The following is a 25,887-nucleotide window of genomic DNA, read 5'->3' as shown; positions in this document are numbered from 1 at the left end:
ACTACCCATATTAATTATAATTTTAACCAAAGTAAATTTATTCTATTTCATAAAGAAAATGCAGAAGTAGATAAGCAAGTAATGTCTGTCTGATATAATCATTTTGCAGAGTCAGAAAGTTAAAGTTCTAAGGCCTCTTGAAAATTACCTAGGGGGTCAAGAAAATCTGTGCCATCAGATGGTGTTTCCCGGTAATTCAATGTAATTGTCTGTGATATTTGAATCTAAAGAGCATCTTCATAGAACTTCCAAAGCTGTTAACATATAACTTTTTAAAAGTTAGAAGGATGACCATTATACAAACAGAATACACATTTGTTGAATTTAATTTATCGTATTCATCAGTGACAGAATCAGTAAGTTATTAAATTTATGTCAAAAGATAATTCAATGAATAGAGATTTATTTAATCAAAGAATTCACAAAAACTTGATAATAGTAAAACTTTTAAATGTCTGATAACCCTTAAAACTGAAATCCTAAAATCTTCTAGCTTATCCTTCCTATCTGACAAAAACCTATAAGCTAACATTTAATTTCACAGTTTCAGGGCCCTAATAAAATAATAAATAGGAAAACACAGGAAAACGCAGGTGCACCCTCCTAGGTAATTAAATAATTCTTCAGTGAGCCTGTTAAACAATGACATTGAAAGGACATGCAGCTATACTCCTGCTTTACTTTCAACTTATGAATGTTTTTTTCTTAAGAAAAGTAATGGTAGAAATACTTGACACATATAAAAGGCTTAAACAAGTTCGCTCAAAGCCAGAAAGTAGTTCATTGCCACTTTTACAACTTGATGCCACTCTTGCCAGGTCAGGTGGAGGAAACTGTGATATACCTAGTGTCAGCTTTTTATTTTAAAAATTAGCAAGCAGTATTATTAAATAGTAAGTATTAAAAGTATAAGCAAGAACAAATTTGAACCAATAATATATACCTTAAACCTATTCACAGTCAAGCAGGTAGAACAAGATGGCTGAACAGAAGCATCTAACAGTCATCCTTCCCACAGGAATATCAAATTTGACAACTACCTGCACAAAAAAACACCTTCATAAGAAACAAAAATCAGGTGAGCAATCATAGTACCTGGTTTTAATGTTATATCACTGAAAGAAACACTGAAGCGGTAAGGAGAGACAGTCTTGAATCACTGATGCCACCCTCCCCAATCCACTGGCAGTGGCCCTGTGGTGTGGAGAGAGAATCTGCATGCTTAGGGGAGGGAAAGTGCGGTGACTACAGAACTCTAAATTGATCTTAGTACTGCCCTGACACAGTGGAAAGCAAAAATGGGCTGAACTCAACTGATGCTCACTTATGGAGGGTGTATTAGACCAGTTCCAGAAAAAGGGAAGTCACCCTTCCCAGTGGTTGGAACATGAGTTTCTGAAAGCCTTGCCACCGTGACCTAAAGTGTTCCAGGGTCCTAAATAAACCTGAAAGACATTCTAGGCCAGAAGGACTGCAACTACTCTGCTAGTCTTAGAGCTAAGTCCCAGGACTGGCAGCATTCACCACAAGCTGAGTGAAAAGCATTTGGGCCTTCAGGGAACATTGGTGGTAGTCTGGCAGTACTTCCTAGGGAGCTGTGGTGGTCACGGGCAAAGGGAGAGGCTTCTCTGCCTACAGAAAGGAGATGGAGAAGTTGCAAAATCATTGTTGTGTGTTTTGTGAACAGCTTAGCTACAATAGAATAGAGCACTATGTAAATTTCTAAGGTTTCCAACTCTAGTCCCTGACTCCTGGATGGCATTTTCGGACTCACCTGGGGCCTAGGGAATTTGTCACCCTGAAAGGAGGGAAACAATCGAGACTGGCTTCACTGTCTACTGATTGTAGAGTGCTAGGGACTTGAGCAAACATAGGTGGTAACCAGGTAATGATCCTTCAGCAAGACCCAGTGTTGTGCTGGTTTCAATTCTGACCAAGTGCACCATCAGTGGTGGTCACAGGAGTGCTTGTGACAACCCACCCATGCTCCAAGAAGCTCAACACAAAGAGAGGGATTTCATTTATATTGGGAGAACATAAGATAGAGAACTAGAGTCTCTATTAGAATTCAGAGAATTCTTCCAGAATTTATTCAAGACCACCAAGGTGGTAGCTCCATAGATAGAGCCAAAGTTACTGGACTTGGGGTGCCCCCAATGCACATACAGCTTCAATAGCAACACCAAAGCCACTGGGAAGACTTGGATAGCTTCTCAAGAAAGACAGATACAAATAAACCCAGATGGTGAAGATTAAAATAAATACCTGACTTATCAATCTCTAAATACCAATGAATATTCAGAAGCATCAGGACCATCCAGGAAAACATGACCTCACAAAATGAACTAAGTAGGGCACCAGGGATCAATCTTCATAACACACAGATATGATCGTTCAGACAGAGAATTGAAAGAGCATCAGAATCTCTAAATAGCATATTGATCAAGCAGAAGAAAGAATTAGTAAGTTTGAAGACAGGTTATTTGAAAATACATAGTCAAAAGAGACAAAAGAAAAGAGAATAAAAAATAAAGAAGCATGCCTACAAGAACTAGAAACGACCTCAACAGGGTAAATCTAAGAGTAATTGGCCTTAAAGAGGAGCTAGAGAGAAAAAAATAGGAGTAGAAAGTTTATTCAAATAGATAATAACAGAGATCTTCCCAAAGTTAGTGAAAATATAAATATGCAAGTACAGGAAAGTTATAGAATACTAAGTAGGTTTAACCTGAAGAAGATTACTTCAGGCACTCAATAATCAAATTCTAAAAGGTCAAAGATAAATAAGAAGTTCCTAAAAGCAGCAAGACAATATAAACAAGTAACATACAAATGAGGTATTAGAAGTTTGCCAGTAGACTTTTCAATGGAAATCTCGAAAGCCAGGAGAGAGTGACAAGAAATATTTAACATACTGAGGGGAAGGAAAAAGAACTCACATTTACCCTACAATAGCATATCCAGTGAAAGCCTTCTTCAGACATGAATAAGATATAGAGAGTTTCCCAGACAAACTAAAGCTGAGGGATTTCATCAACACCATACCTTCGCTACAAAACATGCAAAAGGGAGTCTTCAATCAGAAATAAAAATACATTAGTGAGTAATAGGAGATCATAGGAAGTTACAAATGTCCCTGGTAATAAATAGTAGGTACACAGAAACACATAGAATATTACAACACTGTAATTGTGATGTTTAAACTACTCTCATCTTCAGTCAAAAGTCTAAAAGATGAAAAAAATAATTACAACAACATTTCAAGACATTTACAGTACAGTATGATATAAGTGGAAACAAGAAAAAGTTTCAAAGCCAGGGAATAAACTTCAGGTATTGGGGATTTTATTAGTTTCTGTTTTGCTTGTCTGCTTCTTTATGTATAAAGTGCTAAGTTGCTATCAGTATAAAATAATGATTAATAAGATGTTACTTCCAAGCTTCATGGCAACCTTAAATCAAATACATACAACAAATACACACACACACAAAGCAAGAAATTAAACCATACCAGCAGAGAAAATCACCTTCACTAAAAGAAAGAGAGGAAAAAAGAGAAGACCATAAAACAACCCGAAAACAACAAAACGACAGGTATATGTGCTTATTATAAATCATAACATTGAATGAAAATGGAATGAACTCTACAATCAAAAGACACAGAATGGCTGAATGGATTAATAAAACCAAGCCCAATGATCTGTTGCCTAAAAGAAACATATTTCACCTATAAAGATATATATAGAATAACGAGATGGAAAAGTTAGTTATTCTATGCCAATGGAAATCAAAGAAGAGGAGAAATGGCTATGATTACATCAGACAAAATAGATTTCAAGACAAAAACTGTAAGAGAAAAAGAAGGTTGTTATATAATGATGACAAGATCAATTCAGCAAAAAGGATATAATGATTGCTAACATATATGTACCCAACACAAGAACACTCAGATATATAAAGCCAATATTATTAGAGCTTAAGAGGGAGACAGACCTCAATATAGTAATAGTTGGAGATATTAACACCCTAAATTCAGCATTGCACTGATCTCCCAGAGAGAAAAACAGCAAAGAATGATTGTACTTAATCTGCACTATAGAAAAAATGGATCTAAGAGATTTTACAGAATATTTTATCCAATGGCTGTAGAATACACATTTTTCTCGTCAGGATGTGAATCATTCTCAAAGGTAGATTATATGTTATATCACAGAACAAGTCTCAAATTCAACAAATAAAAATAAAATAATATCAAGCATTTTATATGACCTCAGTAAAATAAAACTAAAAATCAATTAAGATGAGACATTTTGGAGACTGTAAAAACCCATGAATATTAAACAATATGTTCTTGTATGACCAGTGGGTCACTTAATGAATTAAGAACAAAATTGAAATTTTTTGAAACAAATGATAATGAAAATACAACATAATAAAACCAATAAGATACATTGAAAGCAGCACTAAGAAGTTTACAGCTATAAGCACTTACGTTAAAAAAGGAGAAAAACTTGACATAAATAATTTAACGATGCCTCTTAAAGAAATAGAAATGCATAAGCAAACCCAACCCAAATTTAGTAAAGGAAAAGAAATAAGATATATATCAGAGCAGAAATAAATACAATTGAAAGAATAAAACAACGCAAAAGACCGATGAAGTGAAAATTTTTTTGAAAAGATAAACAAAATTGACCATCGTTTAGCCAAATTGGAAAACAGAGAGAAAAAGCAAATACAATCAGAGATGAAAAAGGAGACATTACGACCAATACTGCAGAAAATCAAAGGATTATTAGTGGCTATTATGAGTGACTATATGCCAATCGATTGGATTATTTAGAAAAATGAGATAAATTCCAAGACACATACAACCTACCAAAATTGAACAAGGAGGTAATTCAAAACCTGAACAGACACATAACAAGTAACAAGATCTAAAGCATAATAGAAAGAATCATGGAAAAAAAAAAAAAACACACACACACAAACAAACAAAAAAAACTATAAGCAGAGCTATTATAGGATCCATCAATACCACTCCTTGATATATATCCAAAAGAAAGTGAATCAGTGTATCAAAGAGATATCTGCACTCTTAATTTTATTGCAACATTATTTACAGTAGCCAAAATTTGGAAGCAACGGAAATGTCCATCAACACATGAATGGATAAAGAAAATATGGTACATACACATTATAAAGTACTATTCGGCCATTAAAAAAGAGATTCTATAGCTTGCAACAACAGCTCCAGAGGTCATTATGTTGAATAAAATAAACCAGGCACAGAAAGACAAACTTCACGTTTTCACTTATCTGTCGGAGCTAAAAATTGAAGCAATTGAAGTCAGGAAGCTGTGGAGGGGACAGTTACAAGAGCCTGGGAAAGTGAGTGGAGGAGTGGAGGAAAAATGAAGATTGTTAATGGGTACAAAAGATAGAGGGAACGAGACCTAGTGATTGTTAGCAGAACAGTGTGGCTGCATTTAACAATTATTTAATTGTACCTTTAAAAATAATTAGAAGAGTATAATTATATTGTAATACAAAGGATAAATGCTTGAATTGACAGATACCATTTTTACCCTGATGTGATTTTTATGCATTCTGTAAATGTATAGTAGCAAAATACCTCATATCCCTCATAAATATATAAACCTACTATGTACTCATACAAATTAAAAATTGAAAAAATATTTTTCAAAAAGCATTTCCTTGATTCTTAAAAGGATGGTGTGAAGAAAACAGGACAGGTTTTACACCTCTGTTTTATCGATTATATTTCAATATTGACCAAAGCATAAGAAAAATATTTTTGCTTGCTGAATTGTTTTATGATGAACCACAGTGAAATAGCTCCATTGTCTGGGGTATACACCCTGGATCTTGGTATCAGTCAAGAAAAAATTCAGGACACAGATACACAGGAGGAGTGGGTTTTGGAGTAGAAAGTTTAATAGAAAAAGAAGAAAAGAGAGAAAAAGCTTCCCCATGCTGAGAAAGCCCAAAAGAGGGTCTCCAAGCAGAAAAAAAGGACTGGCTTGAGCTTTATAATCCAGTTTGAGGAGGCGGTATCTGATTTTCATAGGGCTCATAGATTGGTTTGATAAGTTATGGTGCCCACATAGAGCACAGGGAATGCTGGTCACCCCACTCTAATATTATTATGCAAATGGGCATTCCAGTTTATCTGCACCATTTGTCTGCTTCTTATTGTACCTGTGACTGACAGAGAAGAAAAGATGGAGCTGCCATCTTGAACATGATTGATACAACTGCTGTTATCTATGTCTGCAGCTTGATTTTACAGGTGGCTCTTCTTTAGAAAGGAAAATACTTTGGGGCTGCTTTTCATTAAAAAGAGGTCTTACCAAGGACTCTCATACTCTTACTATGTGCCTAAGTAATTTCTTCTTAAGTCCTGTATCATACTCCACTCAAGAGTGGTAAACCTAACTGCTGTTAGGGGTGCTGGATGATGACTCTTTCTGGCTACTTCCTGGTGAAAAGGGGTGTCATGTGGGGAACAGCAGCTAGGTCTCCTCCTAGGATTGATCTAAGGGTCCCCGGAAGAAAGGCAATTTGCCATAAATTATTTATTTTGCCAAAATGAAAGCTCAAAAACAAAAACCTTCCATTAGCCTTTACTATTACATGAAAATCTTGTTCAGAACTAAATTTTACCCTCCCACTAGTTTATTAATGTTAACCCCAATTTGTTTAAATGAAACCTTATAGACGATTCCATCTAATTTTAACCAATTTGACCATGAGGTGAAATATTTACAAATCCTTCATAACCCTTTGACTAAAGGGCAGATCAGTATCTTAAGAACTTCTTGCTGTGTTTTCACTTGAATGCTCAATTTATGAAAAGATCATAAATCCCTTTTGAGTTTAATTAATGTTTACACTTTTTGCAAGATTAATTTTTACAATCTTTCTACAACTGGCTTAAGCCTCTAGCTCTATCTTAACAAATTTAACATAATCTGTCATCTTTGGACAAAATTTACATTTCTATGCTTTGTTATAATCTTTTAATAAAAAAACACATTTTATTGTTTTTATATGCCTTGAATGTAAAGTTGTTTAGTGATCTCAAATACATGTTGCACTTTTTTTTTTTTAATTATAATTTAAGTTGTACGGTACTTGTGCACAACGTTCAGATTTGTTATATCTGTATATATGTGCCATGTTGGTGTGCTGCACCCATTAACTCGTCATTTACATTAGGTACATCTCCTAATGCTATCCCTTCCCCCTCCCCCTTCCCCACAATAGGACCCAGTGTGTGATGTTCCCCTTCCTCTGTCCAAGTGATCTCATTGTTCAGTTCCCACCTATGAGTGAGAACATGCGGTATTTGGTTTTCTGTTCTTGTGATAGTTTGCTGAGAATGATGCTTTCCAGCTGCAGCCATGTCTCTACAAAGGACAAGAACTCATCCTTTTTATGGCTGCATAGTATTCCATGGTGTATATGTACCACATTTTCTGAATCCAGTCTGTCACTAACAGACATATGGGTTGATTCCAAGTCTTTGCTATTGTGAATAGTGTCGCAATAAACATATATTTGTATGTGTCTTTATAGCAGCATGATTTATAATCCTTTGGGTATATCCCTAGTAATGGGATGGCTGGGTCAAATGGTATTTCTAGCTCTAGATCCTTGAGGAATCGCCACAGTTTTCCACAATGGTTGAACTAGTTTACAGTCCCACCAACAGTGTAAAAGTGTTCCTAATTCTCCACATCCTCTCCAGCACTTGTTGTTTACTGTAGATTTTTTAATGATTGCCATTCTAACTGTTGTGAGATGGTATCTTATTGTGGTTTTGATTTGCATTTCTTTGATGGCGAGTGATGATAAGCATTTTTTTCATATGTCTGTTGGCTGTATGAATGTCTTCTTTTGAGAAGTGTCTGTTCATATCCTTCACTCACTTTTTGATGGGGTTGTTTTTTTCTTGTAAATTTGTTTGAGTTCTTTGTCGATTCTGTATATTAGCCCTTTGTCAGATGAGTAGACTGCAAAAGTTTTCTCCCATTCTGTAGGTTGCCTGTTCACTCTGATGGTAGTTTCTTTTGCTGTGCAGAAACTCTTTAGTTTAATTAGATCCCATTTATCAATTTTGGCTTTTGTTGCCGTTGCTTTTGGTGTTTTAGACATGAAGTTCTTGCCCATGCCTATGTCCTGAATGTTATGACCTAGGTTTTCTTCTAGGGTTTTTATGATATTAGGTCTAACATTTAAGTCTCTAATCTATCTTGAATTACTTTTTGCATAAGGAGTAAGGAAAGGATCCAGTTTCAGCTTTCTACTTATGGCTAGCCAATTTTCCCAGCACCATTTATTAAATAGGGAATCCTTTCCCCATTTTTAACTTTTAGCAACTTTCATTTTTGGAGAGAAACCTGGTTAGTAAACGATTTTAATTATGCACCAGGTATGGAGCCTAGGACCCAGACAGAGGTGCAGATAAGGTCTAACTCTTCAGTGTCTAGCTACATGTGTCCCAGGCCTTACCCATCTTTAAAGCAGGTAGAATACAACCTTGGAACATTTAACAAATCTAGAATCTGATTTTTATTATTTAGACCACCTATTTGCATTTCAATGACACTTGCATTTTACCAAAAATCCTTAAACTATTTTTATTTCTTAAAGATTAAAGTCACATGAACTAAGAAATATTTAAGTGCTTATTTTTCTTTAAGACAATAAATTAGAGTTATTTTTACAGACATTACACACAACACCTATATAGCAACACAGAGAGAGACTGAGCACTTGTGAAGATTTTTCATTTGCCAGTTTCTTAATTGGATTACTGGTTTCAGACTGGACTCCTTGGAGGAACAGGGCCAGGACGACATGCATTTTTAGAGCCCAATAGGCAGGCACAGCTGAAGGCAAAGATAGATTCCTAAAACTAAGGGTGACATTTTATACTGGGTCTTGGGTCTCCAAAATGAAGACTGTAGTGCATCTACTATGCATTTCATTGCAAACCAACCCAAAGCCAATCAGCTTATTTTGTAATTAGCTCACTCCCCGTAGGACTCTCATCTCTTAGTGGGGCGTGGGGATGTTTTCATATCATTCGTGTGTCCAAGAGCATACTTCTCTGATTTATTACTATTAGTCATCCCTTAAAGGGTATTTTCTATCTAATTATTACACACCAAAATTATCTCATAATGTAAAGTAATTTGATACTCCCAAAACTCAAAAGGGTCAGATAATACAATGCATAACAGAACAGAGCCTTTGATTTTGAGAAGAAACGATCTGCTTTTGTGAGCATTTCATGAGGAAAACAGAGGTTGTTTTCTGTTTTTTATTTTGTTTTCCTCAAAACTGGGTCTGTGGCACCTCCTCTGTTTCTCATGGAGTCCTATGCTACCAGAAGCTATCTTAGGGTCTCTTATGCATGTCTTAAGAGTGGCAAAACAAAAAAAGTGGAGATGCAAGAAGAGAAAAAGCTAAAGGTCTTTAAAATACACTTATAACTTGAATATCCACTTTCAATTAAGCTGAGCACTCTTCAGGAAAATCCTTTTTAATCCCTTGTTACTCAACTTTAGTCATACTAAGTAGTTAAGATTTTTAGCTTTTAAATTTCATAAAAAGTAATCTCACAAGTGAAACTGTGTCCGGAATTGGTGGGTTCTTCGTCTCACTGACTTCAAGAATGAAGCCATGAACCCTCACGGTGAGTGCTACAGTTCTTAAAGAGGGTAGTCCAGAGTTTGTTCCTTCAGATGTTCAGATGTGTCTGCAGTTTCTTCCTTCTGGAGGGATTGTGGTCTCGCTGGCTTCAGGAGTGAAGCTGCAAACCTTCGCAGTGAGTGTTACAGCTCTTAAGGCAGCACATCTGTGTGTTTGTTCCTCCTGTCTGGAGTTGTTCATTCCTCCCGGTGGGTTCATGGTCTTGCTGGTCACAGGAGTGAAGCTGCAGACTTCACCGTGTTACAGCTCATAAACGCGGCATGTACCCAAACAGTGAGCAGCAGCAAGATTTATTGCAAAGAGCGAAAGAACAAATCTTCCACAATGTGGAAGATGACCCAAGTGGGTTGCCACTGGCTAGCTCGGGCAGTCTGCTTTTATTCTCTTATCTGGCCCCACCCACACCCTGCTGATTGGTCCATTTTAGAGAGAGCTGACTGGACCATTTTGACAGGATGTTGATTGGTGCGTCCCTGAGCTAGACACAGTGCTAGATAGAAAAGTTCTCCAAGTCCCCACTAGGTTAGCTAGATACAGAGTACTGTACTGATTCATGTATTTACAAACCCTGAGCTAGACACAGAGTGCTGACTGGTGCATTTACAATCCTTTTACTAGAAACAGAGTGCTAGATGGAAAAGTTCTCCAAGTCCTCACTAGGTTAGCTAGATACAGAGTACTGATCGGTGTATTTACAAACCCTGAGTTAGACACAGAGTGCTTATTGGTGCGTTTACGATCCCTCAGCTAGCCATAAAAGTTCTCCAAGTCCCCACTAGGTTAGCTAGATACAGAGAACTGTACTGATTGGTGTATTTACGAACCCTGAACTAGACACAGGGTGTTGATTGTTGTATTTACAATCCCTTAGCTAGACATAAAGGTTCTCCAAGTCCCCACTAGACCCAGGAGCTCAGCTGGCTTCACCTAGTGGATCCTGCATGGGAGAAGGGGTCGGAGCTGCCTGCCAGTCCCATGTTGTGCAAGCCTACTCCTCAGCCCCTGGGCGGTTGATGGGACCGAGCGCCACAGAGCAGGGGGCGGCGCTCCTCTGGTAGGCTCAGGCCTCCGGAGAACCCACTGTGGGGCGGGGGGTTCCAGCATGGCAGGCTGCAGGTCCAGAGCCCTGCCCCGCAGGGAGGCAGCTGAGGTCCAGCGAAAACTTGAGCGCAGCACCAGCAGGCTGGCACTGCCAGGGGATCAGGCACACCCACTGCAGCTTCTCACCCGGGTGCTAAGCCCCTCACTGTGCTGGGCCGTCACCAGCTGGCCGCTCTGAGTGCGTGGCCAGTGGAGCCCATGCCCGTGCCCGCTGGGACTCTCGCTGGACTGTGAGCGCCCGGTGCAGCCCCGGTTCCTGCAAATGCCTCTCCCTCCACACCTCCAGGCAATCAGAGGGAGCCGGCTCCTGCCTCAGCCACCCCAGAGAGGTGCTCCCACAGTGCCTTGGTGGGCTGAAGGGCTCCTCAAGCACTGCCAGAGTGGACGCTGAGGCTGAGGAGTCACTGCGCCAGGGCTGCTAGCATGTTGTCACCTCTCAAAACCAACAACCCTTAATTAGGTTATGACTTAACCATGAGTGTACAAGGTATTATTGAAGGGGTGATAGGCAGCTTTTGAAACTATCATTGCAAAATTGTGACTGAGACAATGAAAGTGATCCAATCCAAACAACTTCATTTTGTTTCTAGCCACCAAGCTGTCCTTGCCCATCCCTGGGCATAGACTAAACCAACTTTGGAGGAGTCTGTTTTTCAGTTGAGAGTCTAAAACAAAGATGATACTAGCCCCTTCTTAAAATATACTTCCTCTTACCTGGGGACCAGACCAAGAAATTAGACATAATATTAGAAACCATGGCTTAGGAGCCACGGAGCTGGAGGCTACAAGATTTTGACCCTCTCTAAACTGCCCTCAAGATCAGTGCTTAAGATATTTTGTAAACTGTGCCCTTGATGGATCAGATGTCACCACCCAGATGGACAAACTGGCTTATCTGATTTTGTGGCCCTTACCCAGGAACTGACTTAGCACAAGAAAACCAGCACCATTGTAATAGGGCAGAGACTAAAAGTATTGCCATGTGGTTACAGGTCATGTTCCCAATGACATGAAACAAGATGGAGGCCTGTAGCTGTGTTTGTTGAACTGCTTTGAACAGCAGGCTTATGAGGTCCTGGGCCTGCATCCTAACCTAAGATACCCTTTCTTTGACAGAACTATACAGAAAGACATGCAAAGCAAACTAGATTATCTACAGTTTAAGACCACCCTCACAAATCCTTTTTCATTAATTCTAACTTTACAGATAATATAAACAATGATCCTTATCTCTTTTACTTGTTTCCACAGGAACAGAGAGGCCAAAAGCCTGGCTGGTAAGAAACTTTTACCCTTTTGCCAGCATATCAGGCTTCTGGGTTCCCTTCCCCCTAGCTCAACTCTAAGCCATGTATGTTAAAGTTTGGGAGATGAACTTTTCGTAGTCTGGAAGAAAATAATAAAAATAATAATAATAATAATAATAATAATAGAAGCCATTTAAAACTGTGAAAGAAGGAAAAGCACCATGCACCTGAATTAAATTGTGGAAAGCTTCTATATACCTGTCAGGGTTGTCAGAAAATTGATCTAAGTCTCCTTTTATTTACCTAAGGTCCTGCAATGAGAAGGGAAACTGAAGGGGCCCCAAATAAGGGGGAATCCTCAGATGGTTTCCTGGAAGTTGCTTCTCTAATTTTGGAACCATTGTCTTTGGGCCTGCCCAATGTGATTGCTAAAATAAGCTGGGTTTATCTTACAACACTTGCAAAAATTTAGTAAAAATGCCATACCCTTGTGCAGAAAAAAAAAAAAAAAAAAAAAAAAAAAAAAAAGTCACTGTTCCCTTCAAAGTCCTGAGGTTAAGCAAGCTCCAGTGTTTTAGAGTATACTCCAGAGGGGTGCAAGTTGAAGATAATCTGTTACCCATCTAGAAAGAGAAATTAGGGAAGGCATCCCTTTAGTCCCCTTCTCTTCTATATGTGATTCTAGGTGGAGAAGAGAACAGTGTGGAGATACCCCTGACTATTTTTCCTCCCTGGTTTCTGGGTCCCAGCATCCTGTTAAATATGCTGCCCATGCCTGAAGGTGTGACTCTTCAAGTCACGGCACCAGGGAAATTACACTTCTGAGCCCAGTCATGCTTACCCAAGTAGCCCTAGGCATCTGCCTAGTATTTCCCTTTGACTTCCTAGACTTGTGTGACCTGCCTGGCTCCCCCAAAAATGCATCTTGCGAGAGACTGTAATGGTTGCCATTGGGCCAAGCTTCTTTAACAGAGGCAATGTGCTAGATTGCCTGCTGTTAGAGCTTGTGCTAAACTAAAACATTTACCTTTAGAAAAATGGTTCCAGTTAACTTCTGAACTTAAAATCCCCTTACTATTTAAGTACTGTTCTAACAGAGTTGGTGTCTTACAAGAAGATAGGGACCGAATGGTCATTTTTTGCTGATGAGACAGTATCAGAACTAAAATTTGGCTATGGAGGACATTTTACTCCTAAATTCTGAAAGCAGAGCTTTCCAGTTCACAGAAGGGGCTTAGTGCCTGATATCTAGTGGCACACAAAGAAAGCTGAACTGTACAACAAAGGATCAGTAATATGCCTCTTGAAGAGGATTTCTATTTCTACTGGGTGGTGGTGTTGGCTTAGAATTACCATGTGCTAGCCAGAGAAATGGTAGAGAGAGCAAAAGCTTTTGAATTACTTCCTGCCGCCTTTGCTGATCTTTCCTAACAGACCTGTTTCCCTGAACTGTAAAAATTCCCGTACATCACATACAGGGAGAGAATAGACACAACGAACATAGATAGTCAAGAAGCAAAGTTTGGCAACAGGATAGCTGGAAAAGAGCCTTGAGACTAAAGGAGGTTTGCTCCTTAATTACCACTCCAATGTTTCTATCTTTGGCTTTGATCCAGACCCCAAGAGAGAACCCAAAATGAAACAACTCTGTTTTCTGGGGTCTCTACCCTGGGTTTTGGTCTCTGTCAAGAAGGAATTCAGGACACAGAACAAATGAGGAGTGGGTTTTGGAGTGGAAAGTTGAATAGAAAAGAAGAAAACAGAGAGAAAAACCTTCTTCATATTGAGAAAGCCCAAAAGAGAGCCTCCTCCAAGCAGAAAAAAAGGACCAACTGGCATGAATGCTCTAAGTTTTATAGTCCAGTTTGAGGAGGTGGTGTCAGATTTACACAGGACTCATCAATTTGTTCAATCAGCTATGATATCTACACAGCGCATGGGGAAGGCTGGTCACCCCACCCTAATCTTATTATGCAAATAGGCATTCCAGTTTATTGGCACTATCTTGTCTGCTCCCTCTTTTTTTTTTTTTTTTCTGGAGGGGGGTTGCGGAGTCTGGCTGACAAAGAGAAGGGAAAATGGAGCTGCCATCTTGAACATGATTGGCACAACTGTTGGTATCTATGTCTGCAGCTTGATTTTACAGGCAGGTCTTCATTAGAAAGGAAAATAATTTGGGGCTGCTTTTCATTAAAAAGAAAAACGTTACTGAGGACTCACATGACCTTAGAAGCTGCCTTAAGTAATTTCTTCTTAACTCCTATATCAACATGAAACACATAATTATGAAAATAAAAACCTTAGTAATATGTTATCAAAATATATTACCAAATTCATCCATGAATCTATGTATTAAAAAGTTGCTTTTTAAATAATCAGTTATGGGGGGCGGAGCAAGATGGCCGAATAGGAACAGCTCCAGTCTCCAGCTCCCAGCGCAAGTGACACAGAAGACAGGTGATTTCTGCATTTTCAACTGAGGTACTGGGTTCATCTCACTGGGGAGTGCTGGGTAATTGGTGCTGGTCAGCTGTTGCAGCCCGACCAGTGAGAGCTGAAGCAGGGCAAGGCATCCCCTCACCTGGGAAGCGCAAGGGGGAAGGGAATCCCTTTTCCTAGCCAGGGGAACTGAGACACACAACACCTGGAAAATCACGTAACTCCCACGCCAATACTGCGCTTTAAGCAAACGGGCACACCAGGAGTTTATATCCTACACCTGGCCGGGAGGGTCCCATGCCCACGGAGCCTTCCTCATTGCTAGCACAGCAGTCTGTGATCTAACCGCAAGGCAACAGCGAGGCTGGGGAAGGGGCGCCCGCCATTGCTGAGGCTTAAGTAGGTAAACAAAGCCCTGGGAAGATCGAACTGGGTGGAGCTCACAGCAGCTCAAGGAGGCCTGCCAGTCTCTGTAGACTCCACCTCTGGGAACAGGGCACAGCTAAACAACAACAACAACAACAACAACAACAACAAAAGCAGCAGAAACCTCTGCAGATGCAAGCGACTCTGTCTGACAGCTTTGAAGAGAGCAGTGGATCTCCAAACACGGAGGTTGAGATGTGAGAATGGACAGACTGCCTGCTCAAGTGGGTCCCTGACCACTGAGTAGCCTAACTGGGAGACATCCTCTACTAGGGGCAGACTGACACCCCACACCTCACAGGGTGGAGTACACCCCTGAGAGGAAGGTTCCAAAGCAAGAATCAGACAGGTACACTCGCTGTTCAGCAGTATTCTATCTTCTGCAGCCTCTGCTGCTGACACCCAGGCAAACAGGGTCTGGAGTGGACCTCAAGCAAGCTCCAACAGACCTACAGCTAAGGGTCCTGACTGTTAGAAGGAAAACTAACAAACAGGAAGGACACTCACACCAAAATCCATCAGTACGTCACCATCATCAAAGACCAGAGGCAGATAAAACCACAAAGATGGGGAAAAAGCAGGACAGAAAAACTGGAAATTCAAAAAACAAGAGCACATCTCCTTCTGCAAAGGAATGCAACTCATTGCCAGCAATGGATCAAAGCTGGACGGAGAATGACTTTGACGAGATGAGAGAAGAAGGCTTCAGTCCATCAAACTTCTCAGAGCTAAAGGAGGAATTACTTACCAGCACAAAGAAACAAAAATTTTGAAAAAAGAGTGGAATAATTGATAACCAGAATAATTAATGCAGAGAAGGCCATAAACGAACTGACAGAGATGAAAACCATGACACGAGAAATACGTGACAAATGCACAAGCTTCAGTAACCGACTTGATCAACTGGAAGAGAGTAGCAGCGATTGAGGATCAAATGAATGAAATGAAGCGAGAAGAGAAACCAAAAGAATAAAGAAGAAAAAGAAATGAACGAAGCCTGCAAGAAGTATGGGATTATGTAAAAAGACCAAATCTACGTCTGATTGGGGTGCCTGAAAGTGAGGGGAAAATGGAACCAAGTTGGAAACACTCTTCAGGATATCATCCAGCAGAACTTCCCCACCTAGTAGGGCAGGCCAACATTCAAATTCAGGAAATACAGAGAACGCCACAAAGATACTCCTCGAGAAGAGCAACTCCAAGACACATAATTGCCAGATTCACCAAAGTGGAAATGAAGGAAAAAATCTTAAGGGCAGCCAGAGAAAAAGGTCAGGTTACCCACAAAGGGAAGCCCATCAGACTAACAGCAGATCTCTTGGCAGAAACTCTACAAGCCAGAAGAGAGTGGGGGCCAATATTCAACATTCTTAAAGAAAGAATTTTAAACCCAGAATTTCATATCCAGTCAAACTAAGTTTCATAAGTGAAGGAGAAATAAAATCCTTCAGAGATAAGCAAATGCTTAGAGATTTTGTCACCACCAGGCCTGTCTTACAAGAGACCCTGAAGGAAGCACTAAACATGGAAAGGAACAACTGGTACCAGCCATTGCAAAAACATGCCAAAATGTAAAGACCATCGAGACTAAGAAGAAACTGCATCAACTAACGAGCAAAATAATCAGGTATTATCATAATGGCAAGATCAAGTTCACACATAACAATATTAACCTTAAATGTCAATGGACTAAATGCTCCAATTAAAAGACACAGACTGGCAAACTGGATAAAGAGTCAAGACTCATCAGTCTACTGTATTCAGGAGACCCATCTCACATGCAGAGACATACATAGGCTCAAAATAAAAGGATGGAGGAAGATCTACCAAGCAAATGGAGAACAAAAAAAAAGCAGGGGTTGCAATCCTAGTCTCTGTTAAAACAGACTTTAAACCATCAAAGATCAAAAGAGACAAAGAAGGCCATTACATAATGGTAAAGGGATCAATTCAACAGGAAGATCTAACTATCCTAAATATATATGCACCCAATACAGGAGCACCCAGATTCATAAAGCAAGTCCTTAGAGACTTACAAAGAGACTTAAACTCCCATACAATAATAATGGGAGACTTCAACACCCCACTGTCAACATTAGACAGATCAATGAGAAAGAAAATTAACAAGGATATCCAGGAATTGAATTAATCTCTGCAGCAAGCAGACCTAATAGACATCTACAGAACTCTCCACCCCAAATCAACAGAATATACATTCTTCTCAGCACCACATCACACTTATTCCAAAATTGACCACATAATTGGAAGTAAAACACTCCTCAGCAAATGTACAAGAACCGAAATTATAACAAACTGTCTCTCAGACCACAGTGCAATCAAACTAGAACTCAGGACTAAGAAAATCAAAACCACTCAACTACATGGAAACTGAATAATCTGCTCCTGAATGACTACTGGGTACATAACGAAATTGATTTGTTTTTCTGAGACCACCAGAGCAAGCACAAAAGAACCAGCGAGTAGGCAAGGCCAAAAGCAAAACTGCAAATTTATTCTTTGATCATCTAGCTCCAAGGAAAAAGGTATGGGGGTGAAGTCTGTTGGCCTCTGGCAAAGGAGACCGAGAGAGTCACCCGGTAGAGCTCTCGGGCAGAGTTCCTAATGCAGTCGCGACAAAGGTGGGGGAGCAGCTTTTCTAGGAGTGGAAGGGCAATAGGCGGGGCACGGGCGTGTCAGTGGGGGGGAAGGCTCCGCAGGTGCCACCAGGTAAATCTTGGTCTCTTCGGATTGACATCACCTGGCGCATGCCTGGTTGGTCTGCTCCTCTCCCTGGACGCCAGCTGCATTTTCGCGCACATGGGAAAAGTTGATGCTAAAGAACCCGGAAGTGTGCCATCTTGCCTCCGTTAGTCCAAACAGTCCAACCTTTTATTGGTAATAGTGATAAAGGGGCGCCGTAATCTGTCTGGCTACTTCCTGCTATTAAGGGGCGTCGTTAAGGTCGGGGACTATGGTTGGTGTTTGGACATACGGATGAAGAAGCATTTGGTTGAAGATGACGCGAGTGATTTCTTGAATCTTGGCACCGAGAAAGTTGATCAAAGTGGGGGCAAAACATAAAATAAAGCACAGTATTAGTATAGGAATGAGGAATGGAAACATTTGTTGGAATATAGACAAAACCCAAAAGGATGGTCCTGGCAAGGCTGGGGAGTATGAAATAGTTAAGAAAATTTAGTAAGTTTGAGGCGAGTGGGGGAAAGTTGAACTGATTTCCACTGATTGCTTTTGGTGGGGGCCCTTTCTAGCTGGGAATGAGGAACGAGTGTGCAAAGTAGTTGTTGACCAGGCAGCAATTAAGGAGTGAATTGGATAGAAGGCTAGGTCCAGAGAAGGACGGCAAAAGAGAATAGGTAACCCTGCTGTCGATTAAAAAATTAATTGTCTTACCCCCTACCAGGAGAGTTACCCACGGCTCAGCAAGGGTGATGGGGGTCCCTGAGTCTCAGCACCCTCAGCTGTCGTCCTCCAAATGTAGGAGCTGGAAGGAGCTCCCAGGATCCTGGGAAAGGGGGTCACGTTGGGACGTGGCACCCATTCCCAGGGTGGGGCAATCAGACTTCCAGTGTCCTTCCTGTTGGCAAGCAGGGCAGGGGGTTGCTGTTGGACGAGGGTTAGGACATTCACTGGCCCAATGTCCTGACGCCTTGCACTTATGGCAAGGTTGCGTTGGGGCTCGGGGTCCTTGTGGACACCTGTTGGCATAGTGTCCTGCCTTACCGCACTTATAGCAGGCTCCTTTTGTAGCCTTAGAGTCTGCGAGGGGTGTGCTCTCTGGTCTGGGGTTACGAATGGGCTGTAAAGCCGCTGCTAGGAGCTGTACTTTCTATTTGAGGCAAGCCTGCCATCTCCTCAGCCGTCTCCTCTCTGGAATTATAAACCTTAAAGGCTAATTTACTTGGTCTTGTATTGGTGTCTGAGGACCATCCTCTACCTTTTGAAGTTTTTTACAAATGTCAGGAGCTAATTGAAAAATGAAGGAGGAGTGTAGGGCTGGGGTGAGGATACAGAGACAGAAGGAAACCCTAGGTTCCCTTCCAGCTGAACAGAAAGGAATAAAGACTCCTCTTTTTTGGGTTCCTGTGAGCCGGCGTCCTTGGCCAGTATAACATGAACCAAAGAACACTAGCTATACGTAAGGCCCAAAAGCCTTGAATGTAATTAATTTCAGACCACTTGCCTAGCCGCTGGCAGAAATTGCTGAGGTCAATCAGAACATTACAGTCTAAAGTGCCTTCTGGTGGCCACTGAGACTGATTATCTAGTTTGTATTGGGGCCACGCCACAGTGGAAAGGAAAATTAACCGCTGTAAGGTTTTTAAATTGGCTAGGAGGCACCCTAAAGGGGTGCTCTTTAGAAATTTGAACTGGGGGTTTCCCATTGGTTTCCTCTTTACTTACACAATGGAGATCTCTGCCTGGCTTCAAAGCATCCTTTGAAATCACCAGAGACAGACTGGAGGTTCTTGGTGCCAAGGTGGAGATTACCTTCAGGCAACGGACTCCGACCCGAACGGGTCTCCCGAGCCACTTGGTGGTTCAAAAGTGGGCCTCGGAGCTGCGCAGGATTTTTGGCCGAGGGAGGTAAAGAGGAGACAAGGGCACTTACCCCAGAGAGGCCGTGAGAGTGAGGGAAGCGGGTCTCAGGTCCTGGTTCATCTGCGGCGTGGGAGCAGGAGGAGGTTCCTCAACCCTTAGAGACCTGAGGAGGGGTCTCCTCCTGTGTTCGGCACCAACTGATTTGTTTTTCTAAGGCCACCAGAGCGAGCACAAAAGAACCAGCGAGTAGGCAAGGCTAAAAGCAAAACTGAAAATTTATTCTTTGGTCATCTGGCTCCAGGGAAAAAGGTATGGGAGTGAAGTCTGTTGGCCTCTGGCAAAGGAGACCGAGAGAGTCACCCAGTAGAGCTCTCGGGCAGAGTTCCTAATGCAGTCGCGACAAAGGTGGGGGCTGAGGAAGCCCGCCCTGCGTGTCTGCCGGGAGCGGCTTTTCTAGGAGAGGAAGGGCAATAGGCGGGGAACGGGCATGTCGTGGGGGAGTGGGTAAGGCTCTGCAGGAGCCACCAGGTAAATCTTGGTCTCTTCGGAGTGACATCACCTGGCGCATGCCTCGTTGGTCTGCACCTTCCTGGACGCTGGCTGCATTTTCATGCACACGGGAAAAGTTGATGATAAAGAACCCAGAAGTGCACCATCTTGCCTCCCTTAGTCCAAACAGAAATGAAGGCAGAAATAAAGAGGTTCTTTGAAATCAATGAGAACAAAGATACAACATACCAGAATCTCTGGGACACATTTAAAGCAGTGTGTAGAGGGAAATTTATAGCACTAAATGCCCACAAGAGAAAGGTGGAAAGATCTAAACTGGACACTCTAACATCACAATTAAAAGAACTAGACAAGCAGGAGCAAACACATTCAAAAGCTAGCAGAAGGCAAGAAATAACTAAGATCAGAGCAAAACTGAAGGAGATAGAGAAATAAAAAACCCTTCAAAAAATCAATGAATCTAGGAGTTGCTTTTTTGAAAAGATCAACAAAATTCATAGACCGCTAGCAAGACTAATAAAGAAGAAAAGAGAGAAGAATCAAATAGATGCAATGAAAAATGATAAAGGGGATATCCCCACCGACCCCACAGAAATACAATCTACCATGAGAGAATACTATAAACACCTCTACGCAAATAAACTAGAAAACTTAGAAGAAATGGATAATTTCCTGGACACTTACACTCTCCCAAGACTAAACCAGGAAGAAGCTGAATCCCTGAATAGACCAATAGCAGGCTCTGAAATTGAGGCAATAATTAATAGCCTACCAACCAAAAAAAGTCCAGGACTAGATGGATTCACAGCTGAATTCTACCAGAGGTACAAGGAGGAGCTGGTACCATTCCTTCTGAAACTATTCCAATCAATAGAAAACCAGGGAAACCTCCCTAACTCATTTTATGAGGCCAACATCATCCTGATACCAAAGCCTGGCAGAGACACAACAAAAAAAGAGAATTTTAGACTAATATCCCTGATGAACATTGATGCAAAAATCATCAATAAAATACTGGCAAACCGAATCCAGCAGCACATCAAAAAGCTTATCCACCATGATCAAGTGGGCTTCATCCCTGGGATGCAAGGCTGATTCAACATACGCAAATCAATAAACATAATCCAGTATATAAAGAGAACCAAAGACAAAAACCACATGATTATCTCAATAGATGCAGAAAAGGCCTTTGACAAAATTCAACAGCCCTTCATGCTAAAAACGCTCCATAAATTCAGTATTGATGGAACGTTCCTCAAAATAATAAGAGCTATTTATGACAAACCCACAGCCAATATCATACTGAATGGGCAAAAACTGGAAAAATTCCCTTTGAAAATTGGCACAAAAGGTCAGAAAAACAACAATGTGTCTTGTGACTTGGCAACATTCCACAAAAAAAAAAAAAAAGAAAATTGGCACAAGACAGGGATGCCCTCTCTCACCACTCCTATTCAACATAGTGTTGGAAGTTCTGGCTAGGGCAATCAGGCAAGAGAAAGAAATCAAGGGTATTCAGTTAGGAAAAGAAGAAGTCAAATTGTCCCTGTTTGCAGATGACATGATTGTATATTTAGAAAACTCCATTGTCTCAGCCCAAAATCTCCTGAAGCTGATAAGCAACTTCAGCAAAGTCTCAGGATACAAAATTAATGTGCAAAAATCACAAGCATTCTTATACACCAGTAACAGACAAACAGAGAGCCAAATCATGAATGAACTTCCATTCACAATTGCTTCAAAGAGAATAAAATACCAGGAATCCAACTTACAAGGGATGTAAAGGACCTCTTCAATGAGAACTACAAACCACTGTTCAGTGAAATAAAAGAGGACATAAACAAATGGAAGAACATATCATGCTCATGGATAGGAAGAATCAATATCGTGAAGATGGCCATAGTGCCCAAGGTAATGTATAGATTCAATGCCATCCCCATCAAGCTACCAATGACTTTCTTCAAAGAATTGGAAAAAACTGCTTTAAAGTTCATATGGAACCAAAAAGAGCTCACATCTCCAAGACAATCCTAAGTCAAAAGAACAAAGCTGGAGGCATCACGCTACCTGACTTCAAACTATACTACAAGGCTACAGTAACCAAAACAACATGGTACTGGTACCAAAACAGAGATATAGACCAATGGAACAGAACAGAGTCCTCAGAAATAATACCACACATCTACAGCCATCTCATCTTTGATAAACATGAGAAAAACAAGAAATGGGGCAAGGATTCCCTATTTAATAAATGGTGCTGGGAAAATTGGCTAGCCATAAGTAGAAAGCTGAAACTGGATCCTTTCCTTACTCCTTATATGAAAATTAATTCAAGATGTATTAGAAACTTAAATGTTAGACCTAATACCATAAAAACCCTAGAAGAAAACCTAGGTAATACCATTCAGGACATAGGCATGGGCAGGGACTTCATGTCTAAAACACCAAAAGCAATGGCAACAAAAGCCAAAATTGAAAAATGGGATCTAATTAAAGAGCTTCTGCACAGCAAAAGAAACTACCATCAGAGTGAACAGGCAACCTACAGAATGGGAGAAAATTTTGCAATCTATTCATCTGACAAAGAGCTAATATCCAGAACCTACAAAGAACTCAAACAAAATTACAAGAAAATAAACAAACAACCCCATCAAAAAGTGGGCAAAGGATATCAACAGACATTTCTCAAAAGAAGACATGCATACAGCCAACAGACACATGAAAAAATGCTCATCATCACTGGCCGTCAGAGCAATGCAAATCAAAACCACAATGAGATACCATCTCACACCAGTTAGAATGGCAATCATTAAAAAGTCAGAAAACAACAGGTGCTGGAGAGGATATGGAGAATTAGGAACACTTTTACACTGTTGGTGGGATTGTAAACTAGTTCAACCATTATGGAAAACAGTATTGTGATTCCTCAAGGATCTAGAACTAGAAGTACCATATGACCCAGCCATCCCATTACTGGGTATATACCCAAAGGATTATAAATCATGCTGCTATAAAGAACATGCACACGTATGTTTATTGCAGCACTATTCACAATAACAAAGACTTGGACTCAACCCAAATGTCCATTAGTGACAGACTGGATTAAGAAAATGTGGCACATATACACCATGGAATACTATGCAGCCATAACAAAGGATGAGTTTGTGTCCTTTGTAGGGACATGGATGCAGCTGGAAACCATCCTTCTCAGCAAGCTGTCACAAGAACAGAAAACCAAACACCGCATGTTCTCACTCATAGGTGGGAACTGAACAATGAGATCACTTGGACTTGGAAAGGGGAACATCACACACTGGGGCCTATCATGGGGACGGGGGAGGGTGGAGGCATTGCATTGAGAGTTATACCTGATGTAAATGACGAGTTGATGGGTGCTGACGAGTTGGGTGCAGCACACCAACAACATGGCACAAGTATACATATGTAACAAACCTGCACGTTATGCACATGCACCCTAAAACTTAAAGTATAATAAAAAAATAAAAATTAAAAATAAATAAATAATCAGTTATATTTCATATAATAGAACGTTTAGACCACATTTAAATATGGAAATTCCTTAAGCTGAGAAAAAAATCCTGAATAGAATTAACAGCTTTGTTTGCCAAGTACTTTTTGCCACTTATATAGATGTTATTTTAACCTTCTGCTGTCTAAATGATCCAATTATCGCTAGCTGCTAATCCTGGAAATTGCAGAGCTCTTATTTCCCTCAGTATTAAAATATTTTACCTGTTTTTATTTGGTGAAACTATCAATGTCCACCTGTAGAAACTCATTTTGGATTATATGTGGCAGCTACTATGAGAATAGAACTTTCATCTGACCAATTACATTTAAAAATGTTTCAATCATAACTATTATGTATGTCTCATATATATTTCATATATAGTTGTATATATAATTATATATATGTAGTTATCTGCTATGCAATAACAAGAGGTGTGTTTCCAGTACAGTTCTCTACAATTTCAGGTTATTTTGTATTTTCTATATTTTAAAAGATTGTTTGAAATAGAGAAATAATATAATTATTAAATCAGATTGTTCATTTCTGAAATAACTTTCAAATATATTTCAATGATTCTTCTTTTATGGTATTCCTAGAACTAAAGAGAGACTCCAAGACAAATTAATTTGGGAAAGGAAAAAACAGTTTATTTAAAATAATTTTTTCAAAGAGGTCCATGTTTTGAATATATAGTCTCAAAAAATAGAAAGTAAATATTGAAAAGAAAACAAATACATTTTTTAAAGGAGCAAGTATTCGCAATTCTCACTAGATACCCAGGTTAAAATGTTCAAATGTGAGTTTGTGAATTATGATGTACATTTACAGAAAGAGTGATACGTCAGTTTTGTTTTCATAATGCTAATAAATGTGACAAAAATGTCAATAACAATAACTATGATGTTATAGCTATAGTAATATAATAGTTATAGTAATAGCTATCATTACTTTTGACTCTGAAAATGTTTGAATATCTACTTTGGACTAGTCTCTGTGAATATGGCAGTGAAAAGAATAAAGATCCTGCTTTCATAGAGCTTACATTTTAGTTGTGGGTAGCAGAGAATAAATAATTAAACAAACAAAAGTCTGTTAAATATTGACAACTGCTGCCAAAGTCCCTTAGAGAAGGATTTTCAGGAACACACCTGAAACCGACAAAGGAAATTATATTTGGTTTGCTACAGAAAGGGAGGGCACACACCAGAGATACTTTGAGATAATATCCATCAGACAAGTTGGAGGGACATTTTACAGAATCTGGGTGTATGCTGGATGGTCTTAAAGAGGGATGAAGAAAGTTGTGGCCATCTGCATATGGGATACTGCTTGAGTACCAACTGTATCCCTTGTGGTAGAAATAGTGCTCAGAGGGGCTGGCACACTAATGATATTTACAGCTGTATAAAGGATAAAATTACTTTGAGGGTAATTATAGATAAACAAGAGAGTTCCCAAGACCAAGCCCTGGCGTGATTCATAATGAGGAGGAATGAGCCAAAGTGATTGAGAAAGAATGTCCAGTGAAGTAAGAGACTGATATCTTTAAGGCAGTGCAATGAAGAAAATTGTAGAAGGAGAATTTCTATTTTTAGTGAGTAGTGATCCTAGAGTACAATTTGGGTACATAACAGTAAGAAGGAATATCTGGGAATTTGCCTAGAGGAAGAAAATGGCTTCACTAATTTTTTGTTGTTGTTGTTGTTACTTTGTTTTTAAATAATAAATGCTTTCATATCATGTTCAATAACTTTAATTTATACCTCTATTTAATCATCATAACAGTTACAATGAGGTTTCTGACCTCATTTAATCCAGATAACAATTAAATAAGACTCAGTGATTTGTCCCAAGTTATGCCATTTTTAAGTGAATGGCAGGGCTCAAACTATAGTTTCATTTCAGCAGTGGCTTTTCTAATTATTGCTAATTGAAAGTGCAAACCAGTGGCTTTCAAACCTGGCAGCTATCTGTGGCAATTTTAAAATTTGGGGCCCACATATCATCACAGGAAGTTCTAAATTAATTCTAATGATTAATGGGTTCAATTATTTAGATGAATGCTAGAGTATGTTCATTAGGAAAACCACTTTTCCAGGTATTTCCACAACATTGATATTTTGATATTCTGCTTTTTCTAAAGTCCAATACAAGAAAACCTTGCTAGACTTTCTGAATCAGAATCTCATAGGATGGAGTTTGTATTGATTATATCAGCTTCCTGTATGACTTTTAATCATACAGCAGATTTCAGAATGTTGCAGCAAGCAGATTCCCAAATATTGCTGCATATTAAAATGATCTGGGGACATTTTACAAATCTGGATA

This window comes from Trachypithecus francoisi, unplaced genomic scaffold, assembly GCF_009764315.1.
Source record: "Trachypithecus francoisi isolate TF-2019V2 unplaced genomic scaffold, Tfra_2.0 Lachesis_group0, whole genome shotgun sequence".
NCBI classification, from domain to species: Eukaryota; Metazoa; Chordata; class Mammalia; order Primates; family Cercopithecidae; genus Trachypithecus; species Trachypithecus francoisi.
The sequence above is the reverse complement of the archived record's forward strand: the minus strand, read 5'-3'. Positions refer to the sequence as shown.